This window comes from Podarcis tiliguerta, assembly GCF_965153285.1.
Source record: "Podarcis tiliguerta genome assembly, chromosome: 6".
NCBI classification, from domain to species: domain Eukaryota; kingdom Metazoa; phylum Chordata; class Lepidosauria; order Squamata; family Lacertidae; genus Podarcis; species Podarcis tiliguerta.
This window is the reverse complement of record NC_139539.1, coordinates 40,497,621-40,511,423: the sequence shown is the minus strand read 5'-3', so window position 1 is coordinate 40,511,423 and position 13,803 is coordinate 40,497,621. Positions and strand designations below refer to the sequence as shown.

The window sequence follows — 13,803 nt, the reverse complement described above, 5'->3', positions numbered from 1 at the left end:
ACTCCAGTGTGACAACAAAATGACATGTGGGCAGAAAAGCCAGCAAGCAGTGCAGGTGACAGGCAGCCCAGGTAAGCTGTTTAACAGGGGTGGAAAGGGAAGCACTTTGCCAAGTCACTCTGAAATGGCAGCCCCTCACTATTAGATGCTGCTGGAGTGCGTTTTCTCAGAAGGGGAGAGGTGCTTCAGAGAGCAGTTTGCCAGCCCACTTTCTGACGTGCCTCCCACCCTCCTTTAAAAGGGGTTGGGGCAAGCTGTGAGGGAATAGGCAAGGAAATGGGTGTGGTGTAAAGGCAGGGGATTTGGTCAGGTGTAAAGGGATGAGGGATTAGGCAGGTGTGGTGAAAGAGGGTTGGCAGGGGATTGGCGGGTAAGCGTGGTTCACGAGCAGAGCAAGCAGGGGCAGCAGCCACTACTCTCTCTCTCTCTCTCTGTGTGTGTGTGTGTGTGTATCTATATAGTTATTTCTTACTTTTCCTTCCAGCAGGACAATACAGCATCTCCCTCTGCAGAATGATAGGAAGTAAACCCATTAATATTTGAGATATTATTACAGCAATATGAATCACTCGAAAGCTGGCCATAAAAAACACTTGCAGTTCATCTGTCTACTGGGAGTTGACAAGTATTCTCTAAAGACCAGATCTCTAGGGCAACGAGAAACAACATTTCCTTACTACCATGTGTACTACTAGCGGCACCGGCCTCACGCAATCCTCACTTGATCACATTTCAGAAAAAGTCTACATGACTGCCCCCACTTTTTCAGGAGCTCATTTGTAAGATTTAAACTCTCTCTCTCTCTCTCTCTCTCTCTCTCTCTCTCTCTCCTCTGCCTCACTCCTCTTGATTCTACAGCCCCAAGCAACTGCTTGCTTATTGCTGCTTCACGGAAAGGTCTTCTGTCCTGCACAAAATGTTTATGGGATGAGAAATCTCTTTAACAAACACTTATGCATTTTAATGCAAGTTGAAATAAGTGTAACATTTAACATGCTTAAGTAGCTTTCAACACGCTGATGAAGATTTTGTGATGTTTTTAACATGCTTACACATTTTTTTAATGATTGCATTTTTACTCTGCTTGTAAATTGCTTTGGGATATTTTGTAGTGGGAAGTAATATATAAATTTGTCAGCCCTGTCCAAATGTCAGGACTGGTCCCAGCACAACACATACAGCAGAGCAAAAAGAAACCAAGAAAAGAACAAAGAGGGAAGAAGATCTGTGTGGCAATTTCCTCCATCACAGTAAACACAGAAGTGTATAGAACTGCAGTTTGTGCCTCACAAAGCAATGCAAATCAAGAATTTAATCTGTTGCATTGCCTGATACCTCACTACTGTAGGCTTCAAAATACATTGGTTTACCAGACAGTGCATTTATGAACCTTATCTCTGACTTCTCCAAATTGGGGGGGGGTGAGAGGGGGGGGGCCTCCAGATGCACAGAAAACCCCATTTATTAAACTTTATTAAACATATTTAATGTTTATCGAATATCTTATTTAGGGACACTATAGGTGCAACCAGTTTGTCTCTTGGGTCTCAATAACCTTTTTTTAACAAAGCTGGAGCCTAAAGCATCCAGTTGGTTGCACCAAAAAGTGCCTCTAAAGAAGATACTTGAAACTTTTGGGGTTCAATAAACATATTTCTCTTCCTCCATGCCATTTCTGTATTTGATGCCTATTTTGCATTGTCCTCCCCTCAGATTTTAGCCGAATCATCCTGCACCCCATACCTTTGAAAAGAATCAGCCAAACGGCTGCCATTAAAGGCAAGGGGACCAGGCTCTTTTTACCTCACTATGTAGTTTGAGAACTAATGTTTTAGTGTTCATATAGGACATACTCCATACACAAGGCTCACTACATGCCATGGCAAATCACATTTGCACATCTGGCTGCCTATTAGAAAGAACTCTCTTCCCTGCAGCTGCATGGCAGCAGAGTGGGCTGAGCAGACTGACTCAGCAGCAGTGAGGAAATGCTGCTCTCTGCACATGCTCCAACACACTTTCCAATCTCAGAAAGAAATAAAAACACTAGCCTGTTATTTTGGGAAGCACAGATTTCTGAGCATGAATTCTGGGTTCCGTATTAAGCACTGAATGTGGTTATCTGGTCCATGTTAACAGGGTCCTCAATAAAGTTAGCAGGGGGACAATCCCCAGTGGGATTGCCCACCTTGAGACAGATAGCTATAGAGATAGAAATAGATAATAGATGATTTAGGTCAAGGGTGCCAACTAGAATAAAATATTGGGGAGGCCCAGGTAAGCCCTGTCCCACATAACATGGTGCACGCACACCATTTGAATGGCAATGCCCATCAACTTTGGGGGAGGGGTGGCTCCCTCAAATATTTTAGGGGGAGCATATACCTCTTGGCCCCTAATAGTTGGCTCCTATGATACAGGTAAACAGGCCCAGCAGCAGCACTTGCAGAATGCCAGCCAGAGATGGGAAATCGCCTTTCAGCAGGATGTGCGCCTCCGAGGCTGGCCCTTGCATGCCGCAAATTATATCCTGTGCCACACACGCAATTATGGAATTAAATATTTGCCGGAGGTGGGCGGGGTTGGAAGTCTGGATTTTTCCCCCCGCTATCTCGAATTGCCTAAGAATGTAAACGGGCAGGGGAGGGGCCGAGCCGGAGATTCCCCTCCTCTCGTGCCCCGCGCGACCATATGTCCCCGTCCCCCGCCCCCCGCAGCTCTCACCACGGGGTGCGCCCAGGGCAAGCCGACCTCCCGCCCACCCAAGTGTTGCAAGGGACCGTCTGAGCCGGGAGCAGCCGCGCCAGCTGAGGAAGACCACGCATTATGGATGCTGCTTGCAAGTCACTCTCGCAGGCGCTGACTGGTCCTGGCAAATGAGGTAACGGCGGAGAGGGGGGAGGGAGGGGGTGCCCCCATCTCTCTCTCTCTCTCTCTCTAGGTCCCTGGAACGTTGCGGGGGGGGGGCGGAGAGGGAGCGCGCAGGGAAAGGGAGGGGAAGGGAGGAGCACATCCTAATGCAGAGATGCTGCAGTGGCTCAGGGCGCGCACACATAACACAGGCAGGCAGGCAGGCAGCAGCACAAGGCGAAGGCTCACCTGCAGAAGGAGGGCAGGCAGCAGAGAGGAAGGTTGCTACTGCTTCTGCTGCTGCATCGAGAGCTCCCGGGCTCTCCTCGCCCAGGCACGCCACACGCGCATACACGTGCCGATCCAGCCACTCTCTCTGCCCAAGGTAGGAGGAGGGGGCGCGGGGTGTCCTTTTAGGCTCCCCTGACTCTGTTCCCAAGATTTGGGCTGCTCCGGAAGGTGCAAGCTAACTTTCAGTCTAGGGGGAGGGGAGCGAGAGAGAGATCGAGATCATGACATCAGTCGTTCAGCCACGCCGCCGCACCCGAGCAGGGCTGTCTAGTGATGGCAAAGGGTTTGGCGTGGGCGCATGGCACGGGCATGGCACGGATGCCAGGGAAGGGGCTGCCGGTGCCAAGGGAGAGGTGCCCAAGAGCGTCGCCAGTCAGTGACAAGGGAAGGGTTGGCGGCGGGATGGGGTGCGGTCCCTGTTGGAAACGTGTTTATCTGCGATGCTTTGCAAGGGGTGTCGGAAGAAGTGGTGGCAGGAGGGCCCAGGATTTTTGACTTGCTTTTCTGAACCGGTGCCACGTAGGTGTGACCAAAGAAAGCGGTGTCGAAACGACCACCCACACCTGAACTGGAAGGGATCAAGGGCAGGGAGCGAAGCAATAGGATGGGATCAGTTTGAGTTTTCCTTCTGCAAGCAGAGTCTGTCTCCTCATTAGGGCTCCAGGGAGAAGGGAGCGCTGGCTTCTGCTCTGTGTGGGTGTTGTATTTTTCTCTCTCCAAGGCTATTAAGCCACTTTGGACACCCACCCACCCTTCGTAGAGCAGTATGTACAGTAACTGTAGAAGAGGCTGTTGGGGTGGGAGGGGGGTTACTTGATGGGATGGCCTTCAGGTAACAGAACGGATAAGTGCCCAGACAGTCCCAATCTTTACTGATTTTGTATTTCATTCGGATCTGGAGCAAACCCAGACAACTTTGTGACCCACCAGGCTGAATGGAGCTCCTTAGTTTTGTAAGGTAGCCCATCAAGCACTAGATCACTCACTTGGTTTTTCTTCCTGCCTGGAAGTTTACTAAGAGCCTTGGGGGGGGGGGCGAGAGGAAAGTTGTCAGGAACCTGGGAGGCTGCACTACTTGCCTTCATTTGACGAGATGGGTGACAAGTTGTGCAGGCCTGACCTATGCAAGTTTCAACTTCTTCGGCGTCAAGGCTGAATGAATGAGTTGCTAAAATGACAGTTTTAAATATGAGAGCTGTTTGCCCTTTCTATCCAGAGCATCTCTGCTTGTGATTGCACCAGATCCATCCGGCATCATGTCCAACCATCTGCTAATGCTCCGACCCAGGCAATAATAAGATGCCATTCTAGCCTTTGCATTTCACAGCTTGTCTGTAAAGAGTGGGGCCGGGGCCAAACGCCTCTTCTCTACACCTGTTTGTGTGTGCTGTGCATTGACAGCCTGCCAACTGAGGCTAGTGCAACATGCTTTTGAGAAAGTGGGCTCTGCTGCTGTTTTCTGAAAAGCCTTCTTCCTCAGTAGGTGCCACTGGGTTGTTGTTTCTTGCAGCTGAGTGGGCGAGAGGCAGCTTGGAGGCTTGCAGCTTCAGCCATCGCTTTCTGGATCAAATAACTGAAGTGCTTGCATATTCTAGCATAGACCACACACTCCAGAGCTCCATGATCAGGCATTTGTTTGTGATGCACAATTTAAATAAAAACTTGTAAGGTCAGCATTTGGTTTATGCTTTTCAATTCAATAATAATCAGTAAACATATCATTGCCAAAGGAGCCATTTATTTGTCTAATTCCTCCTGGTAGGTGCTAAGGCTTTGATCCCAGAACCTGTGGCACCATGAAGGCAGCAACAGATCCCTAACCCTCTAGTCCAGTAGAACGTGGTCTCACTTACAGAGTCCACAGGACTCTGCAAAGCGTCGGGGCTTTATAACACCAGCCTCCTTCCTCTTTCCAAGCCAGGTCCTGCCTGCTTAGCTGCTAGCAGTTGGATCACTGTCCTTTACCCAGACCACATTTCACATAAACCCTTGTGGATTTAAACTGAACATATTTCTGCTCCCCATGCAGTCACTGGCCCATCTGGCTACAAGCAAAGCCACCTGGTCCATTTCTCTTTACTTATATACACACAGCTGTTAAGAAGGCTGCTCTGAATAAGCGGGGAAGGGGGCAGAGGATGAGAAAGCATGCTGAGACCAGCCTGAAGTATGAATTAACTTGAAAACAACACAGATGCTTGTGAAAATACATTGCATGGCCGACTGTGAAGGCGGCACTGATCGTATGGGAGCCCTGAACAGATAGCTACTATTGCTGTGATTGATTTGGCCAGTGATAGTTCAGCCGATTTGCAAGCAATCCAAAGTGTAAAGGAAGGTGACAGACTGGATGTCTGAATCTAGAAAGTCCAGCATCCTTTTGTTCATTCCATCTTGTCTCTTTCTGATCTAGCGACAGGCACACAAGTGGCACATGGTCTATTTAGAACTGCCAACTTACTCCTGTATGTTTAGCAGGCAGATAAGAGGCAGTTCAGGAAGTGGATGTTTTCCTAGTGTGGTGATACAGTGTCAGGCAGGAGAGGCATCGCCTGCTGGTTGTCATTTTGTCACACAGCTGTTAAAAGCACAGGAGCCATGTCCCAAAATAAGCACTGGCAGCTCTAAGCTTCTTCTCCCATCTGCAGGATCAGAAGCAGGTTTTCCCCATGAGTTTTTGATTGTGGGTCATCTGTTGTAAATGATTGGGGTTGAGAGGCAGGTATTACATATGTATTACCCCAACTCCAACCCACTTCCCAAGTGTTATTTATTCTTCAGAAGAAATCCTGAAATATGCAACCCCTAAATATTGTCATGGTATGCTTCCTTGATTTTTTTTTTTTAAGGAAATAATTCCCTTTCTCATCTAGTTTTTACATCAGAGATTGAGTAGAGTGGCAAATTATTGCTTGAACTTCTCTTTTGCCTCTTGGGAGCATTATTAGGAGTCTAAACAAGAGGAGGTGAAAGTTAAACAAAAAGTAAGTGAGAAGCAACCTGTGACTTCCTGTGTCTTTGCTCTCTTTAGCTAAATCTGCTTAGCTGGTAAGTGAAGTGGATGTAAGCTAGGCTGCCCATTTATGCATCAAATCTGCATAAACTTTGCATGTGCATTTAATATACATAGATGCAAATTCAGAAATGATTTAAATAGAAACCAGTGTAGAGGGAAAGAATGTGACCAACTGATTTGAGTGCCTGGTTGTTCTGCTCTGCTGTTTATGTGTTCACTGTTGATGGGAACTTTAAGCACCTTCTTCTCTATAAAATGGACTTGGACTAGACAGCCCTTCAAGTAGAGCAGGGGTGGAGACCCTGTGGTTACAACTTCTATCCTCCCTGACCATGGGCAATGCTGACCGGGGCTGAAGGGAGCTGGAGTTCAACGAGGGCCATGGATTCCTCACCTCTAAAATACAGGGCATCTTTAAATAGTGGTCTGTCCTCTCTCAAATAAGACGTATGACCACTGTGAGCAGCACTGCAGGAATGAGTACTGACATAATTGAGTTTAGGATTGGGCTTAGAGGAAGAAACTAGACAGGATCCTGGGCCGAAAATAGCAGCGCAGCAGGAAGTTTCTTGCAGAATATTTAGGGAGCCTAAACAACAATAGCATATGACTGATGGCATTGGTAAAGAATGACCCAAAAAAGGCACTATGGATTTGTACATGCTCACTGTTAGAAAGCTGCTAGCATATGGATAGAACTAGCAATTGTCAGATACAGACTGCAAAACCTTTGTTCCTCATACTGTGATAAGAGTGCTTGTTTCACCTACCTTTCTTGGGATCTCTAGTAGCTGTTCTCCACTTGGAATCAAATGACCCTGCATGCTTTGTGGTTGCTGAGGAATGGCAGCTTTCTTCTCTTATTCAGTAGGGGTTGGTGAGGTTTGTTCCACTGGTTTCATTAGCTAGGTATGAGTAGCACTGGGTTTGTTTCGTAGAGGCAGGTGTGAAAGGTTGTGCAGATTGATGGGATATTATGTGGAGGGAGTACCTTCACTTATGTGGACTACAACTGAGAAAGGGAAAGAGAAAAAAAGGGTGTGTGCATTTTATTTTTAAGAAACTCTCATGCCTGGTAGGATGATGCATAAATATAAATATATGCACAAAAGGAAAAACATTTTTTAAAATTTTTTTAAATGCATAATTGGCTACAACCCTACGTTCAGGCCGCAGAAAGTCTGCAGAAAGCAGAGGCTAGGAGTGGAAGGAAAGCAGATTTTAGAAGTCCTCTCATATTATCGAAGCTCTTGGGAGCCCACTAGATAGGGGCAAGCTGCTGAACCCATAGCGTTCCCAAATGGTCAGAGAGCTTGATATCTTATTAGAGCCCACAACTCCACCATTGGTAATGGGTTCCCTTGAGGTGGTGCCCTTAAGAATGAGTGCTGAGAGAAAAATCATTGCCCCGGGCAACATTGAACCAGCCATGTGCCATTTCACTTGCTTTCTGTGCTTCACTCTGTGTCCCATAGCAGAGACCTTTCCCTTATGCAGTTCTTGTTGCCTGTTATTTCTGATGTTGCATGAAGGTAGATTAATGAAGGAAAGCCTCAGAGTGAAGCAAGGGCCTCACGTACGTAGCAGGAACAAATGCTTCAGAACTAGGATATTTAAAAGGAGCTTCTTTGAGGCTTTTTGTTCCAGCATGGGAGCAGACAGGGGGCATTCAGCTAGCTCTCTAGCGGATACTGCTGTTGCTTGCTGCCTCATCCTAAGGTTGTTTCCCTCATTGACACTGATAAGGGAGACTTCTTTGCCAACAGTTCGTACAGAGTTTACAGGGAAGGGACTAGCTTCTCTAGGCATTGCAGGTTAAACGAAGAGGCGGGGAGGGGGGAGAGCTTTCTACTTCAGCTGCCAGCCAGCCAGGCCAAAGAGGCCAAAGATTGGTGACTGTCCTGGGAGTTTAAGGCTGTCTAGTGGGATGTTAAGAGAGCAAGTCCACATTCCCATAAATTCCATTTTAAGCCTATCAAGGCCCTGCCCTCAGCAGTGGCCTTGCCAATTATGATAATCATGTTGAATCTTCACTATGAGAATCATAGAAACATAGAATTGTAGAGTTGGAAGGTACCCTGAGGGTCATCTAGTCCAAGGAGACTCATAATCTATTTCTCATTTGGCTTCTAGGTTCTGGCGTTGTTTTTGTAGCCTTGTTTTGTATTAAAAACAGCATAGCCTTGTCATTGTAACTAAGGTTTAATTTTCTGCACAACACTATTTTGCTGTTCACTCTTGGTTTCCTTTACGTTTTGATTATTCCAGTTTAAGGGACACCAAAGACAGGCCTAAAATCCCTGTGTGTTTTTTAAAAATAATTTTTTATTAAATATTTTCTTGGTTTACAAAAGTACCTGCCTTGTCTCTTTTTTCAAGTTGTACAGTCTTTTCTACAGATCAGTTACATTTGTTATGAGACATTAGTGTTGAATACAGAATAAGGTCAGGAAGAAGAGGAGTGCGTGTGAGAGAGATGGTTTTGCTAAGCCATTGTTCTTCCCTTCCCTTGCCTGCCTCCGCCTTCCTTGCTCACACACCCACTCCAGGTCTGTGAACAATTCCACCTCCCTCTCCGATATATTCACCAAGCACCATTGCTGATTTCCTTGAAGCACCTTGTTCAAAACACAGCTCTATTTACTGAGAATTTTGAAGGACTCTGGTTATGAATAATCCTTGGACTACATTTTCTGTAAGACTGTGCTTTTTGGTTTATGATTTCTGAGACAGGAATATTGTTTGTTGTGAACGATTTAGATGGGTTTTTAAGAGGAAAGATTTGATGCAAGCCTCCTTGAACGTTTACTTACTGCAAATAGGAAGTTAGAATATGCATCTTTTAAGTGTAGTCCAAGCAGTGTTTCTTATCCAAGGAGACTACAGTCCTGTTGTGGCTTTATGATTCGTCTTTCCCCCAGCTCCTTGTCCCAGCTTTATAGGGCTGGAGCAGGGGACAACACCAGTGCCTTGAAACTGGTCTATGTAGGCACTAAGAGAGTGTAGCCTGCCATGTGTAAAACAGCCCACCCTCCTCTCAAAGCTGTAAGTAAGGACACAGTTGTACATAAGCACACTTACATGGCAGTAAGCCCCATTGAGCATAGTGAGGCTTACTTCTGAGGAAGCATGCATAGGATTGTATTGTACGGCTGACTCACCTTCTGTAATGATTCCTGTTAAACAGGCTTAGCTTATAGGAGAAAATAGTGTTTCAGAGACAGCAGTTCATTAGGAGGCCTTTCTGGAGAACTGCAATTGTGGCTCATTACTTCATAATACTCCTTCCTGACTGGCAGATACTCCTTGCCCTACTGGCACAGAATATCCCTGACATTTCTTTTCTGGCTCTTTTCCTTAATTGATTTCTCTGGGTTTTGATATGCTGCGTTTTGATGCATTGCCTTCCATATTCTCCTAGTCATTGTTAGAGGATGACTAATTCCCTCCCCTCCCCCCTCTCTCCTACGCCATTAATTTTTGTGGTCTCTTCTCTGCTGTGTCTTCACTCTGTCCTTGTACTCATAAAAAGGTAAACAGAGACCTTAAGCAGATGAAGCCCTGGATGGTCTCTGTCCCTGGTGGCTTATAGCCTTCGCATTTCTCTCTGTTCAAGTCAGGCATCCGTCGCTGCTGGAGCTCAATGTCAGGGCAGATGTCTTGATCAGAAGATTTGACTGTAAAGTAGTTTGGAGGGTTTTCAGCCTTAATACTTGCTTGCTCCCCCCCCAAAAAAATCATGGATGCTTTTCCCATTTCTTGCAATTGTCTCCCAATACAAAGACAAGGCAATACAAAGTATATATATATTGTTTTTTTTAGGGAGAAAAAAAGTGTAGCATGCCCAGGAGTTTTACCCAGAAACTGTAGCAGAGCATTTCATTTCACATTTAATTTGTATACCGTCTTTCTATTTTACTATACCCAAGGTGGTTTAAAAGCTGAGGAAACAAAGAATGTACACCTTGTAACAATCCAATCCAATACAAAAATGTAGTGATAAAACAAAACTTTAAAATAAGCAAGCAGTATCAATTAAAGTAATATTCAACAATCCATTAGAATAGTAAAGGTAAAGGTAAAGGGACCCCTGACCATTAGGTCCAGTCGTGACCGACTCTGGGGTTGCAGCGCTCATCTCGCTTTATTGGCCAAGGGAGCCGGCGTACAGCTTCTGGGTCATGTGGCCAGCATGACTAAGCCGCTTCTGGCGAACTAGAGCTACGCACGGAAATGCGGTTTACTTTCCCACCGGAGTGGTACTTATTTATCTACTTGCACTTTGAGGTGCTTTCGAACTGCTAGGTTGGCAGAAGCAGGGTCTGAGCAATGGGAGCTCACCCCGTCACGGGGATTCGAACTGCCGACCTTCCGATCGGCAAGTCCTAGGCTCTGTGGTTTAACCCACAGCGCCACCTGTGTCCCATTAGAATAGTATAGAATATGAAATATCAGCATATAAAAATTAAACAGAAATCCACTCTTAACAATTACAATAAATAATTTCTAAATTATAATCAATAAAAGCAACGGCAACTCACAGTGCATAAAACAGTACAATACAAATTGAGAAGCAGAGACTGGAGGGTGGGGACAAGGCAGGTGGAAAAGGCCTTGCCTGATGGACGGTTGGAAGTCTCTCCCCTCACAGTTCTTCCTCTAAGCACAGGGATGGAAAGGACTTGTCTAGCAGAAAGCTAAACTGCAAACTCCTAAGACCCAACTAGCTACAGTATATAAAGGCAGAGCTGAAGATCAAGTTATCTTTATGGGAAACAATTATGCGAAATCTAGCGAGTTTTGGAGCCCCAGATACACAGAACTTATGTTTTGTCGATTTTGGCAAAAGTGGCAAGGGCCAAACTTTGTCATATTTCCACAAGTCCTTTAAATTTTGTGTGTAGCATTTCTTTGTACAAAATTACAAGACTTTTATATCTGCATTTGTAGTATTAGCATTCTGGGAGGGTTGCACAAATCTGTGCATGAGAGAGAGGTGGGGGGTTGTGGGGAGAAAAGAATGACTCACTATCCCCACAGGCTCAGATGAAGGAAAAGGCGAGTTCTTAAAAAGTCTAATTGAACTTTAAAGCAATGGGAACGCTCTTTTGTCCCACCCAATCTACTCCTGTCCTTTCCCTTAGTCCTTACCATGCCTAAAATATCCATCTCTGTTTTCTCATTTCCGTAGTTAGCTCCTGGAAACACAATACAGTCAAAGCACATCCAACATACATTTGAAACACGTCACTTCCCCAAGGAATCATGGAAACTGTAGTTTGTCACTGGTGCTGGGAATTGTAGCTCTGTGGTGGGAAAGCTACAGTTTCCAGGGTCTTTGGGGGGAAACCATTTGATGGGAAGGTGTATTTAGTTGTCATGTATTGTCAGATGATTAGCAGGTGGGAGGCTGCGCCCACATATCATAGTTGGGCTGTGGGGTCTAGGAGACAGAAGCATCCAGTCCTCTGGCCAGAGCCAGCTCCTTACCCCTAGTGTGTCTGAAAGCTCTCTCATTGGTGAAATGCTCCCATCTGTTACCTTCCCTTCCCCCTCAGCATCCAGACAGCACTTGTCCCATTGCAACCACAAATAAGAAACCAGAATCTGTTTCAACTTGTGCTTCAAGTTATCTGTTTCAAGTTATGCAATTTTTAGTGCAGTTTTAATATTTAGGGTGAGATGGAATCATTTTATTCCTTTGTTGTTCTTTTCTATTGTCACCCACATTGAATATCTCCAAACAGAAAAGGGAGAGGGGTTTTAAAAAATATATAAATATACGTGTTTTAATGTGGATGTCCAGATACCATTAGCATGCACAGGGATTGGGTACTCCATTGTCTCTTTCTCCAAACTCCAACCAAGCCAGTTTTTGCAGTTCTTTATAAATCATGAACAGAATTTCCCATACTAGCTCCTAATCTTACTAGACCTTTCAATCCCAGTACTAGGTGGAAGTCTGAATTGCTGTTTGTCCTGCCAGTGAATGTTCTGTGAATATCATTCACTATTGTAAACAGCAAGACAGGGGAATGTTTTTCTGAGACGTTGTAGGGGAGAACCTAGGAATCTGTCTTATACCTTTGGATTAATAGTCCATCTATTGTTGGCACTGACTGGCAACAGATTTCCAGGATTTTAGGCAAGAGTTTTTCTCTGCCCTGCCTATAGATTTCAGGGAATGAATTGGGAATCTTCTGCATGCAAACCATTTGATCCACCACTGGGCCATGCCCCTTCCCTCTATTATCTCCTGTGCTGGCATTTTTGACCCAGGTGGGATTAGCACCACCAACTTGCTCAAGGCAGGGATTTAGGAACACTTATTTCTGGTGTTCCCAGAAGCTGCTTCAGTTTTGAAGTTTCTGCCTAAAGTTCATCACAGCAGCACTGGAGATACTTTCTGCATTCCCTGCTAAGGCTTGTATTGTTCAACACTTTCAGCTCTCTAATCCTTCCGTACCGGATTACCAAGACAACTCCTTTAAACTAAATATTAAATACCTCTGAAGCACCTCTTTTTATTTCATCTTAGATATCCTGTAGATATGTAGATATGTGGAAAGTATGTCAGCATTTGGCCTGAGATATCTAAAACACTTGGCCTGAGCATTTGGCCTGAGATATCTTTGGGACGCGGGTGGCGCTGTGGGTAAAAGCCTCAGCGCCTAGGGCTTGCTGATCGAAAGGTCGGCGGTTCGAATCCCCGCGGCGGGGTGCGCTCCCGTTGCTCGGTCCCAGCGCCTGCCAACCTAGCAGTTCGAAAGCACTCCCAGGTGCAAGTAGATAAATAGGGACCATTTACTAGCGGGAAGGTAAACGGCGTTCCGTGTGCGGCTCTGGCTCGCCAGAGCAGTGATGTCACGCTGGCCACGTGACCCGGAAGTGTCTCCGGACAGCGCTGGCCCCCGGCCTCTTGAGTGAGATGGGCGCACAACCCTAGAGTCTGTCAAGACTGGCCCGTATGGGCAGGGGTACCTTTACCTTTATCTAAAACACAGGATTGGTCAGTCTTATTTGGGTATACCTTCATATCAGAATAACTATCATCATCATTTATAGCCCACTTCTTTCTCCAAGAAGCTCAAGGTTGTTTACATGGTTCTCTCACTCCACATTTAAGCCCAACAACAACCCTGTGAGGTAGACTGGGCTGGGAGGCACTGGCAGGTCCGTGGTCACCCAGGGAGCTTCCTGGCCAAGTGAGGATTTGAACCCTAGTCTCCCAGCTCCTAGTCCAACACGATAACTGCTACACTACACTGGCTCTCTTCTTATTTCATAGGAAAGATTACATGTAGGTCCATTTCTGAGAGATGTCCTCAAGTCACAAAGCTCTGCTTTTCTCCCAAGTCCCAAACTGGGTGGTGGTGATAATTTTTCATGGTACTAACATATTCTCATGAAATATGGCTGACAGAGTCCACATTTCTCACCCACCTCCACCACATCTCCAACATTATCCAAGTAGCCTTGTAAGGTTCCTGTACCTCTCCTACAAATCATAGCAAAACAGCAAGAATCGTACTACTGCAACAAAACACAACTCCACCCAACCAATCTATACCTGTTTTTATATCCCTGAATCTGATAAGTTGATCCTTAAAAGTCAAGGTGATAATCCCTTAAAATCAGGTTTTAAA

The 13,803-nt window shown here is 45.7% G+C and overlaps 1 protein-coding gene across 4 annotated transcripts in view; it reads left to right on the top strand.

The window, feature by feature from the left end:
- Positions 1 to 2,628: 2,628 nt before the first annotated feature.
- CNTN2 (contactin 2) overlaps positions 2,629 to 13,803 on the top strand; it is a 68,540-nt gene continuing 57,365 nt past the window's right edge. Inside the window, exon 1 of one of the 4 annotated variants that reach the window (XM_083445531.1) lies at positions 2,629 to 2,881. The gene's annotated coding sequence lies outside the window, so the exon portion shown is untranslated. Of the gene's footprint in view, positions 2,882 to 2,994; positions 3,236 to 13,803 lie in introns of those variants that run through there. The other 3 variants (XM_083445533.1, XM_083445530.1, XM_083445532.1) reach the window with 3 other exon arrangements.